The sequence below is a fragment of the Ornithodoros turicata genome, chromosome 1 (assembly GCF_037126465.1).
Source record: "Ornithodoros turicata isolate Travis chromosome 1, ASM3712646v1, whole genome shotgun sequence".
NCBI classification, from domain to species: domain Eukaryota; kingdom Metazoa; phylum Arthropoda; class Arachnida; order Ixodida; family Argasidae; genus Ornithodoros; species Ornithodoros turicata.
Genome location: NC_088201.1, coordinates 212,461,586 through 212,474,818, shown reverse-complemented (window position 1 = coordinate 212,474,818; position 13,233 = coordinate 212,461,586). Strand labels below are relative to the sequence as shown.

The 13,233-nt window shown below is 48.7% G+C and overlaps 1 protein-coding gene across 1 annotated transcript in view; it reads left to right on the top strand.

Moving 5' to 3' along the window:
* Positions 1-13,233, top strand: part of LOC135379032 (caspase-3-like) — a 179,280-nt gene that overhangs the window by 52,074 nt on the left and 113,973 nt on the right. The gene's annotated exons all lie outside the window — the stretch shown is intronic.

Here is a 13,233-nt window from a genome sequence, read left to right as displayed (position 1 = left end):
TCTTTCACTATAACCACCACCACCATTGTCAAATTGACAGAACATCTGGTTGTAATCGTGCGCAATCACCAAGGCAACTAGCGTGCCGAAAAATGTTAATATCACCAGCATGCATTAAGATATTGGAGCGCTTCGATATCTTCAATATCTTGAACAAAAATAGAAAACAATAAGGGTCCTAGATTGCTTCCCTAAGGTACACCACTAAAGGACCAATAACAACCAGAGAAACAACTAGAGACACGAGCATGATTCAACCGATCACGGAGTTAACTTTCGAACCATTCGCAATATGCAGAAGATAAGCCATAGTCCGAGAGCTTGTATAACAACGATAGATGGCTCACCTTGTCGAACGCTTTTGACATAGCATAATAAACTGTATCCACTTGGCCAGAATCAAATACACGCACACACACACATAGAGATACGATGATGAGATGGGGCTGATGCCGGCCAGCAGGCTAGGCGCTGCCCCAGTGCCACTTGTACGTGATGAGAGATGATGATGGAGATGATAAGGGGTCCGGTAATCAAAGCAGGGTGGGGAGGCCTGTTGATGACAGGAAGTCCCAAAGGTGACGCATACCTTGGCGTGTATGAGCGGGACTGGACCATGCGCCCAGCACCTTGCCTATGGTAAATGGGCGGTGATCGATTGTATGCAGTTCGTGCTGCAAGATCTACACCCTGCACCCTGCATGAATGTACACAGATTGGTCTCTGCCGACCTCCCGCATATAAATTCCTGTGGAAAGTCACAAATTTCCGTCTTAAATGATGACAGTGAAGCTTCTGGCGTAATTGATATTTAAGTTCCCTGGAAAACCATTGAGGGTATTTAGAAGGACGAGATATACTATCGGGAACGAAAGCCTCCGTACCGCTTACGACAATGTCAGTGAGTTTGTTTAAAGCCGATTCAACAAACGTTTCACTGAACACAGAGGCACAGTTACGCTCGTGAATGTAATTTATAGATGTTTAAATAATCCCACATGAAAAAGAAAACCAGGACTGACTAGTGAATGGAACGCACGAAGACGGGAATAAAAAAGAAATAACAAAAGGCACGTGGAATTTCTCAATACGCGACAGTGGCTGTACCGCCTCACAGTACCCCAAATTGGTGATCTAACAAGAGCAAGGTCGAGGACAGTTCCAGCACTATTACAAATACGGCTGAACTGTTTGAGACCATTAAGATGGGCAAAATTGATCAAAGTTTAGCCTTCCAGGATGTGTTAGCGCAGGAACTGGACAAATAGACAGTATCCCAGTCAATTCCTGATATATTAAAATTCCCGTATACGTTTTTTTTAAATGCCGTGCTAGCGCCGCGAAGCAACTGTGGTTATGAGCGACGTACAGACGTGGACAGATGGAGAGCGAACAGCAGCAAGGAGTGGGGGACTGGGCGGACTTCAAGGGGAACTGTGCTAACATTCATCTAAAAAGTCTTCGGAAAACCCGGGGAAAGCCTCAGACAGCACAGCCGATGTCAGGATTCGAACCCGTGTCACCTCACAGTCTCGGCGCGGAAAGCGATAATCCTGACCACTATGCCACGGGAGCTGGTCCCCGTATACGTGCACACGAAATTTCGAGAAGTCTAGCATACCCTGAAGGTTACAAAAGTGATGCCTGAAAGCACCAATGGCAAGTAGTAATTACCTACAAGAATATCCGGGCCATGACGGGAGTTCACTTGAACCCAGACACACTCATCGTACGTCTCTCAATCATGTCTACAGCGTGTTCTTAAGGATGCATGAACGGCGATCAGTACATATCCGCCATATCGCTGGCCAGCAAAATAATAATCACGATCAAGCCCGAAAAATGTGTGGGCTGGAGTAAAGTAATCTAAGGTAGAAATAGACTCATCGAACCAAGTTTCTGTAATACACATTATTGTGTAGTTAGAGCAGATCAAGGTAGACATTAATTAGCAATGGCACGCGTATGCCCTATATTTCCGTCTCTCTGGCACGCGTCCGCCAGACCCAGATATCGTGGTCGGCGGCTCAATGACCTTGTTAGGTAGAATCTTACAGGTATAAGCTACCTTGATTTGGCAGGTTGGTTGACCTCGGTGTACTACTAACCTGGTTTTCACGTCATGAAATTCGGCGCAATTTGCTTGCGTCCAAACCGAACTTACAGACGTTGTAACCTCACACTTTTGCTATTCTTAGCCATCACGGACGCAGAAAACACGACAGATGTTTAAGTTCTCTGTGCAGTTATTTCCTTTTGTGAAACCATAGACGACGTAGCATCATACAACTTTCAGGTACATCATACAACCTTCTGGAGGGCCACAACACATACAGAGACAAAATATTTATTGCTCCTCTGTGCACGCGTGTTGCAGTACAACATTACGTTTTCAAAGGAAATCGGTGACGGTGTCCGGACCACCCTGCCTGAGTTGAGATGGAGTCATCCAGAAAATTGGGTGCCCCGTTTAGTAATGACCCAAAATCATGTTATGACAAACCCTTGCTAAGTCCTGTACTGTCGGCGCTAGCCACAGGAGTATCGGCTGGCCTACCCCCTTTTTCTCTTTTTCCAGCCTTCCGTTGGAAACAAAGCATTATAGTTTTGTTCACCAACGTTAAATGACGGCTGAACTGCCGATGGCAACTAGACGCGTCGAGCCTAATTTTAGACCTACCAGAGAAAACATGAACTGCTCTAGAACGACGCTCTGGACGGAGGAAGCCTTGCTGCAGGATCCAGCTTTGCGACTACCCTCCAAGATTCACTATCTTTCGGTCCAGCTAGAGACACTGATCTTATCAAGCAAATCTGATAGCTCGATTCCTTTGCAGCCCTGTGTGCGATTCATCTTTATTAGTAGTACCGTAAACATCCGTACCCCTTCTGTCCAAATCTGTGACATTGCGGTACACTTGTGAATCCTCCAACTGAACGCTGAGGACGCTACCCTCATTGCCCTCAAGCGTAGAGTAATCGACAGAGCTTTTGTTACCGGCTCTTTTTCAGCAGAGCTGGAGCACTCTTTTAACTCTTTTTCAGCAGCCTTCTGAAGATGAGCTTGAGTTAACAGAGTCTGTCTATCTCGGCCCAAAATAGCGGCAGTAGGACACAGGGCGATGTTTTCCTTTTCGCTCTGAACATCCCTCATTTACCGCGACTTACGTCACTTCGTTTCTCAGATGGCTTTACCTCAACTCGAAGCTTCAGGAGTTAGAATATTGTCCTGCTCGCCCTGAGCATCACTCCCTTCAAAGCTGTTAGATCTACATTCTTCACCTTCTGCTTGTCTAGGCTGTTCGTGTGCCTCTACTGCGCCTTTCTGTGGGTTTGTGATGGTAGAGCCCACGGTTATCTGCGTAGCTACATCACATTTCAGCTTAGACGCAAGTTCCGGAATTCTCGCTTGAGTCAAAGCGAACACTACATCCTGTCCATGACACAACCTTTGTGCCTGGGCAGTTCATCGGATCGCTTAGAAAAGATGTATAGATAGGGCTTTGACAGATTCTCCGAAACTGCAGCTTTCGTGTGCGGTTCGTCAAATGGTCCTTTGACGCGAACTCTAGCCCATCGAAGATATAAATTTTTTTTCGCCCTGCCACATGCTTTACCCACAGGTGCTCCCCTGTGAAGTAGTCATTTTTCAGATATAACCAGAATGCAGTACCACAAAAAATACGGGTTCGGCTCGGGTTCGGGTTGCTTGCATTTCGTCCCGGTTCGGCCACTCCAAAAATCGAACAGTTCTAGAACCGGTTCACAGCCCCGAACGTTTTCTTTTTATATGTCCCATAAAACTGCTTTTATCAGAAAGTGCGTGGCTGAGACGCTACTGCTATTGTCGACATTGATGTTTTCGGTAGTCAGATATTGCCTTTAGCGAGAGAAAGGAGCAATGAGTGAACAACTCCAAATAGCGTCCACGCCGACGTATGGGTGTAGTCCTGTTCCGTTCCCAAAATCTTTCTTCGTACGCGCAGTGCCAGAGAGATGCACCTAAAGGAACCCTAATAAGATGGACAGCATTTTACATAGAGGACGGTAATTTTCGGCACACTGCATTCGCAACGTGAATCTATCTGAAACCGTAGTGAAACATGTCAAAAATAAAACTGCATGCCTCGCTCTGTCCGAGCTCACAGTAGGGTATCAGTTAATCCACAACACCAAGACAATGTGTCACGACAGAATTACACTACCAGTAAGCAGAACAACATTCACTTTTCAAACCACGCCCAATCAACCCACACCGATTATGCGTACACTCCTCCTCCACTTCACATGTTTCTGACTTGTTTGATTTTTACTGCTCACGTGTACAGGGAAATGTTTGGCGCGACTGCTTAATCACATATTCGTCCTTTAGAGCTACACAACTGGATTGCCCTATTCCTGCTTCCTTTGTCCGCGTGGCGCCTCCTCCCTGATGAGCAGACAATGCAGCGCTTGCGTGGGACGCTACACTCTGAATCATGTGACGAACACGTGCCCGTTAAAAACGTTCCCTCAGTCAGTACAACCGGTACACAGCCGTAACCATCAAGCCGTAAACGCCGCGGTAAACAGCTTGCTATCAAATAGCAAGCACAGCGCTCTCCATCGACAAATTTCAGCTGGCACAAAGCCGTCACGTCGGCATGTAACGGCTGTGCCCGCTGAATAATATGTGTGCCTCATGAGCCGTGTACTTGTTGAATAATGCGTGTGCCGGCTGAATATGTGTGCGTTTTGTGAGCGTATTACGTTGCTCCGTTCTCCGCCCGTGAGGAGTGACATGGCACCGCGTATTCTTCCAGCTGTTTCGGCCTTTTTGGTTCTCATCAGCAGTACGCAGGCTGGCAATGTTTGACAGGATGGCGTCAGAAGCTCACGTAACACATGATTCCTTCCGTCAGGGTGAGCTAAATTACCACAGAAGGCCCAGTGCAAAGCCAGTGAAGTATACCAGGGGAAAAAATAGCCGGAACCCTTTGGCTGCACGTATAGCACATGTTTGTAACTCAAACGTAGCCATGCCAGTACTGGACAGCTGTTTCGGCCTTCTTGGGCCTCATCAGCAGTACGCAGGAAGGCAACGTTTGACAGGATGACCCCAGAAGGTCACGAAACACGTGATTCCTTCCGTCAGGGTGAGCTAAAATCCCCACTGAAAGCCCAGTACAAGGCCAGTGAAGTGTACTAGAGAAAAATATAGCCGGAGCTCTTTGGCTGCACGTGTAACATATGTTTGTATGTGAAACGTCGCCATGCCACTACAGTACAGCTTTTCCGTCCTTCTTGGGCCTCATCAGCAGCACGCAGGCAGGCAACATTTGACAGGATGGCGTGAGAAGGTCATGTAATACGTGATTCCTTCCGTCAGAGTGAGCTAAGTCACCACTGAAAGCCCAGTGCAAAGACAGTGAAGTATACTAGGGGAATACATTGCCGGAGCTCTTTGGCTGCACGTATAACATATGTTTGTAAGTCAAACGAAGCGATGGCAGTACTGGCCAGCCGTTTCGGCCTTCTTGGGCCTCATCAGCAGCACGCAGGCAGGTAACGTTTGACAGGATGGTGTCAGAAGGTTACGTAACACGTGATTCCTTCCGTCGGAGTGAGCTAAGTCAACACTGAAAGCCCAGTGTAAAGATAGTGAAGTATACTAGGGAAAACCATTGCCGGAGCTCTTTGGCTGCATGTATAGCATATGTTTGTAAGTCAAACGTAGCGATGGCAGTACTGGACAGCCGTTTCGGCCTTCCTGAGCCTCATCAGCAGTACGCAGGCAGGCAACGTTTGACAGGATGGCGTCTGAAGGTCACGTAACACGTCGGAGTGAGCTAAGTCAACACTGAAAGCCCAGTGCAAATCCAGTGAAGTATACTAGGGAAACAAATAGCCGGAGCTCTTTGGCTGCACGTATATCATATGCCTGTAAGCTGCCCAGTACTGGCATGGCGACATTTGACTTACAAATATATATATATATATATATATATATATATATATATATATATATATATTGAGGAGTGCTCAGTCACCCTCCAAGTGTATATCCCTCGCAGGGCGACCCCTGGTTTGCCAATTCCGAACGATGCGCAGCTACCCAGAGCTGACGAGCCGCAAACATGGCGAAACACGTGTCCTCTGGTGCTGTCGCATAGTTCCATGAATATCTGTTTCTCTGCGTGTAGCCATAGAAGCCATGTTAATCTGTAATTTTGAATTCCGAACACGTCTAGTGTTATTTATTGGTTTCTTTAATGGCTTTTCCCCCCTCATCATATATATATATATATATATATATATATCTTGAAAAGTTGGAGTTGGATCGGACGGCTACGTAATTATAGTTGAAATAAATCGGAGACAGAAGACGAAAGTAGGGGAAGTAAGAAAAAAGGGGTTTATTAAAACTTAAAAATCATAAAAGTTAGGGAGGATGTCTACGTTACGGCGGAAGCTCCGCCTTCTTCGGGACAAAAGAGCTAAATGTGGCCACGAGGCTGATAAGGGGCTTGAGAATGACGTGGTCGTTTGGGGGAAATTCCCGCCACCTGGCGGTTGTCAATTGGGGAAATTCCAGAGCGCTTTTGTGTCAGGTCCAGGAGCGGGGTCATCGTCCTTGTGGGTCAGTGGGGATTTTGATCTGGCTGAAACGAGAAAAGGCAACAGGGTCTTATCTAGGTTGTTAAACTTCTTATTGTTGACAGCATGCCAGGGTCCTCGTTAATGGCCGATCGGAATTTGTAAATTAGGTAAGATTCCCGTTGTTCCCGAGAGCGGTCGGAGGTAAAGTTCGATTGGAGAATAAAAACTGAGGCTTCGTTGATTGAATGTTCTGGTTGTTTGAAATGGCGTGAGACTGGAAGGTTAGGTTTCTTGGTAACATCCGATCGGTGATTGTTGAATCTAATTCGGAAAGAAGTTTTTGTCTGACCCACGTATTGGGCCCGGCATGTGTTGCATTGGATTACATAGATAACGTTGCATGAGTTACAGTCTACGTCTGCGTTGATCTTGACGGTAAAGTTGGAATTCGTACTTCTGACCGTTTGTGTGGTCTGCATTAACTTGCAAATCTGGCATCTCCTGCCATTACATGGATGACAGCCCGCCGGAGGGCTAGTGGGTTCGCCTACTTTAGAGCGGACCAAGCTATCTTGTAAGTTACGTGTACGTCTGTAAGCGACACGTGGTGGATTAGGAAATATGTTTTTCGTGCGTTCTGACTGGAGAAGGATACTGTGGTGGCGGCTAAGTATGTTGTTAATGTTTGGGATATTTCCGGCGAATGTTACAGTTAAGTTCACAGCATTACTTTCTGATTGGTTTTGTCTTTTCTCGAGTAAGCTTAGACGGTTTGCCTTGCGAGCTCTGTTGAGAGCATCTTGAACTAGATCGGGTGGATACTGACGACCGACAAAGGTTTGTTGCAGCTGTTCTAAATTTCTGTCCAGATCGTCGTCATTCGAGCAGATTCTCCTATACCGAAGAGCTTGACTGTAGGGAATGGCCAGTTTCGTGTGGCGAGGATGACAACTATGGAATGACAAGTACTGCTGAGAGTCTGTGGACTCAGCAGACTCTCAGCAGTACTTGTCACTTGTACTCCCCGGCCCACCACTAGTGGCGGCTGGTCGACACGGCCTCGAAGACAGCCGCCTCTTTTACATTGTTGACCGCGTATCTGGGACGCGGTTCCTGATCGACACAGGTGCCGAGATCAGCGTCATCCCCGCTCCCCGTTCTTACCGCAAATCTCGAGAGCACTGTTTCACCCTCGCGTCAACAATCCCAGTCTACGGCCAACAGTCACTTACTCTAAACATCGGCCTCCGGCGAAATTTCCGCTGGCTTTTCCTCGAGGCCGACGTTACCCAGGTCATCCTCGGCGCTGACTTTTTGAGACACTACAAAATCCTTGTTGATGTGTCCCGAAAGCGCCTCATAGACAGCACCACATCTCTCACTGTCCACGCTCTTCAGCTACCTGCTCCTCCATCGCACCTGTTGTCATTCACTGCCCCCGACTCTTCTCCAGCGTCCATCCTTAAGGGGTACCCTGCTCTTTCTCGCCCACCTGACTGGACGAAACCGGCGCAGCATGAAGACGTGAACCATGTGATCACCCAGGGCCCACCTGTTCATTTCCGCCCACGCCGACTCGCAGCCGAGAAGTACAAGGTAGCCAAAGCGGAGTTTGATCACATGCTTCAACTCGGCACCTACCGCCCTTCCTCGAGTACATGGGCGTCGCCACTCCACATGGTGCCGAAGAAGACAGGCGACTGGCGACCATGTGGAGACTATCGTGCTCTCAACCGTGCCACAGTCCCCGATAGATATCCCATCTACCTCGCAATCAAACATTTTCGCCATTTTCTTGAAGGCCGACCATTTACACTCTTTACGGATCATAAGCCCCTGACGTACGCCTTGTCGTCCTCTGGTTCTGGGTACACCCCCCGTGAAGTCCAGCATCTCTCCTTCATATCAGAGTTTACCACCGACATCCAGCATATCAGCGGCGCCGCAAACACTGTTCCTGACGCCCTCAGTCGCCTGAGCTCGCTCACGCAAGCCGAGCGCACTTCCACCCATGAACCACTCTCGCTGGACACCCTGGCTCAGGCACAGCTTGTTGACCCTGAACTCGCCGCCTTTCGCGCTTCAACCTCAACATCCTTGAAGATCGAGGCCGTCCACCTCCCTGGTACCACGACGGCTGTCGACTGCGACACGTCCCAGGGCCGCCCTCGTCTTTTTGTCCCCGTTCCCTTTCGGCGTGCCGTCTTCGCCTTGTTCCACCGCCTTTGCCATCCAGGCATCGTCGCTACTCAGCGGCTCATTACCCAGCGTTATGTCTGGCCCCACATGAAGAGGGACATCAAACGCTGGGTCCAGACCTACCTATCCTGCCAGCGGAACAAGGTCCAACGTCACACTCGCTTGGCTCCTTCTGCTTTCCCACTCCCGTCGAGCCGCTTCGACCACATACATATAGGCCTTGTTGGCCCCCTACCATTGGCCAGCGGTTTCCGGTACATTCTCACCATCGTCGACCAATACACGCGCTGGCCGGAAGCCGTCCTCATCATCGATGCTATCACCCCCACCATCGCCCAAGCGCTCATCAGTGCGTGGATATCACGCTTCGGGGTACCCTCTGTCATCACCACTGACAGATGTCCTCAGTTCGAGTCAGCCCTCTTTACCAACCTCATGCGGACTCTTGGTACGAAGCGTTCCCGCACAACTGCCTATCATCCCGCATCCAACGGCCTCGTTGAGCGGCTCCATCGGCAGCTGAAGGTCGTCCTCCGCGCCGCCCAGCATACCCCCTGGCCAGAAGCTCTGCCCTCGTACTGCTGGGCATCCGAACATCCTTCAAGCCCGACCTCGGCTGCACCACTCCTGTTTATCCTGGATATCTTGTTTATTGTGCCTTCCTACGCCTTCCCGCTGACCTCCTTGAAGCCTCGCCTACCCTGCCGCTCCTGGCTCCCGCCGACTACTTGTCCCGGCTCCGGCACACCATAGACGCTCTCCGCCCAACCTCTCCCCGTTCCAGTCGCTCTCCAACGCCTTCCATCACCCCGACCTTGACCGCTGCTCGCACGTCTTCGTCCGCTGCGACGGTGTCCAAAAAACCGTTGCAGCCACCTTACTCCGGGCCCTATCCCGTCATACGGAGAACCCCAGCCTACTTCACGCTTCTCGTCAACGGCAGGGAAGACACCGTTTCCCTCCACCGTCTAAAACCTGCCTTCATCGACGCCTCCACCTTGCCGGCCGTCGCATCGCTTGGTCCCTCCGCCCCGCTTCCCACCAGTCAGCCTGGAGACCCGTCGCCAGTCCATTCGAGCCCTTCCCGTCCGCATGTAACATGGTCCAAGCGCATAGTCACCAGTCGTCGCTTTACTGCGACTCCCTAGGAGGGGGGCGCTGTAGCCGCACCACTACCGCCATCGACAGCGCACCCGGAATCGCGGCGCGCGATATTAAACTGCAGCCCAGCCAGCTCGGCTCTGGCTACCAACCAAAACGGCTGTGTCCGTGATTATTCTAGTTGAGCCAACACATTCATCGGTCGTCACTTTTCACCCAACTAAGTTGACGACGCACTAAACAAAACCCGAAAAGCAGATCGCAAAGCCATGTTCCAAAACCACAAACGCATGTTAGATAATGGTTCCGTAAACCTCATCTTAACATTTAGCAGCAATATTCCAAGCGTTAACCAGTATACTAAACCGTCACCATAGTATCCTTCTGGCTGAGGGAAAAATTTTCCCTCAGCCACAGCGGGTAACCTACAGACGAGCGCGCAACCTGCACGACAATCTAGTTAGCTCTAAGGTTAGCCACACTGTAAGAAAATATTCCGTTTCAAAACGGGACCGAATGCTGCTATCCGTTGATGCCAGCCAAGTTCCCATAGTCTTCCGTTACGGCTCTGATGGTAGACGGCGAATATACAGGAATGCACCCGTAACTGAGAAAAACGGTGTTGAGTCTGTTGTGAACTGCCAACGGCTACCACTCAGTAAATAGTACATCATCACTGCTGAAGTGCCGTTTGGGCAAGGTACTGCTATATATCAGTAAGTATAGGACACTGTACTCGTGATGTGCCTCTTCATTACGGCAGCAATTCACTAATTATAATGACGGCGCCCTGTGCAGTAATGAAACGATGATTCCGCTTTAAAACAGGGATAAATGCTGTCGACCATGATGCTAGCTGGTTTCCTGTTGTTTTCCTTTACAGTCCTTATGATCAATGTGTGATGTGCAGAGATTTTGTTTCATTGTTAATTGTTCAATACTCATGTTTTGTGTGTCCAGAGAGGATAGCTTTTCAATAATAACCCTTTATTTTGGAAATTACTGAAAAGACTACAAATAACTTGTGCATGACTTTGGTGGTGGAACATTTGACCGCTATGTATCACATGAGCTGAAAAGAAAAGGAAGTATTACTGAGCCTCCTTAGTCATAATTAGACCTCGGATCTTCAGGTAAATACCTATTTTTTTCTATTGCACATGTTGCTGCCTTTTCGATACTAGAGCACGATTTACGTGATAGGGACTTCATATAAATGATCCTATCGTGCCTATAAATGCCTATTTTGACGTTAGCGCCTATTTCGGCGTTTATGCCTAAAACGTCATTTTTCTCTCGTAAAAAGCCTAAATTGACCTTTTGTGTCGTTTCATTTTCCTGTTTTCCCTTTCTTTCCAATAAAGGAAGACAGAACGCGCTGATCCGTCTTTGCCTTACATTGCACCATTTTTGCCCGTGCCGAAAATAACATATTTACGTATTCATAAGCCTCCCGCACGACACGTGGCAGCAATACATGCACGATAAGCGAGAGAAGAGCCAGAGGCCAAAGCGAAACTATAGCGGACGCCGCGCGTGCCATCGACGCCGGTCATCCTGGCGAGTAGACGCATCCACAAAACGTGAGATCGCGGGCTGCACGGACCGTCGCAAGTGTTACACCATGCCGAAAATAAAGGCGTCCAGGCGAAGTCTCGTTAATTCGTGGAGAGCTAGCTTTGAGTGCTATACCACTAACGGAGATGTGGTGTTCTGTCAGCCGTGTGGTAAACAAGTACACGGTTTGCTTTCTCCTCGGCGCCCCACGCGGCCTGCTAGGTCCGTTAGTTCTGTTGTGTAGGGCTTACCGCTGCCTAGCGTAATTAGCCCATAATTTCCAGGTCCCATGCGAGAAAAAGTCTCATCTAGAGCAACACGTTGCTACAGCCGCACACAAGTTCAATTGCGCAAAGGACCTCCCGTCGACGTCCCGCCAAAGCTTTCTTCAGGATTGCGTCGCGGACGGAAAGAGGAGTGAACTGCACGCTGACTTGTGCACGGCACTTGTAGCGGCAAATATACCCTGGGCGAAGCTCCAGAACCGCGATCCCTGCTGAACTGGTGCACATTTCTGCGAATTACACTTTCATCGCCGACAGCATCATGCGTCTAGAAAGATCCGGCCAAGCTTTGTGCGACGCGGTTGCTATAGTGTCAGCCCTTACTGGAGCGAGTCCACAACGTACCAGGAGGTCCTGTGAAGGACAGGGTTGTGCGAAAGCTTGAGTATGTCCTGCAGAGAAACCCGGGGTTCAAAACGATGGAGTCAGTGGCTGCGGTATTAGCTGGGACTGGCTCAGCTGTGCCAGAGGATATCCGGCCTTCAGACATTCCCACATTGAAATTCGCACCGCTGACCTCAGTGGATGTGGAGCGCACCTTTTCAGCCTACAAGCTCGTGCTTGGTGACAAGCGCCGGAGCTTTACGCCGGCAAATCTGGAAATGGTGATTGTTTCATATTGCTTCTACAACTACGGCTGATGAGTGCTTGTTTATGCTTTAGCTGTTCCGTGACTTTCCTACTTCAGCTATTCCGCTGCTGTTTTCAAGTTCACTGAAGTTTATTGAGATTCATGTTAAATAAAGTTGAATACAGACGAAAGAGCCCGTAGCGGAAAAGGACCTACCCTCCCGGGGGCCCGTTACCCTCCTGGCCGCGGAAATTATTTCATTTCGACGACATTTGAGGGCAAAATCGGTGCCTTGCCACACCCTGTACACGGCGTGGATGCGGATTCGCCCCACTCAGAAAAGTCTTGGCAGCGCCCCTGGTTGCTACCATGGGCGAAATGCTCAATTTTATTGAGCCTAAAACTGCGCTTTTAGTGCCTAAATCGGCATGTTTTGTGCCTATTATAGGTGCCTAAAACCAGCTTTTTTAGTGCCTAAACATCCGAGGTCTAGTCATAATACTTCCACAACAAATTAAATTATTTGATGAATAAAGAAATGTAATATGCTCGTAGGAAGCATTTACAACTTACATGTTCCCACTTCTTGCTATATTCATCTGCGGCCCTCATTACCTCACGCATTTATGTATGTAGCCCTCTTGATTTTTTTATGCCTGCTGGCTCCCTTCGTTCTCAATGATACCAACCAGGTGCCTAAAATCACAACCAATTAATACAATTTCCTTATGAGTATTCAAAATAATTGCATGAAATATTCTTAGTTTCACATGGTGTAATGATCAGGACAATCACTCCATTTCTCTACCAACTATTCCAAATAAGTTTATGAAGAATACTACACGCTCACTACTACAAGTTGCACAACAAATTTCTGAGCACATAGATAGGATTTTTTTTTATCCGTGAAACATGCTTATGAGCATAGTTCAGCATGGCAGA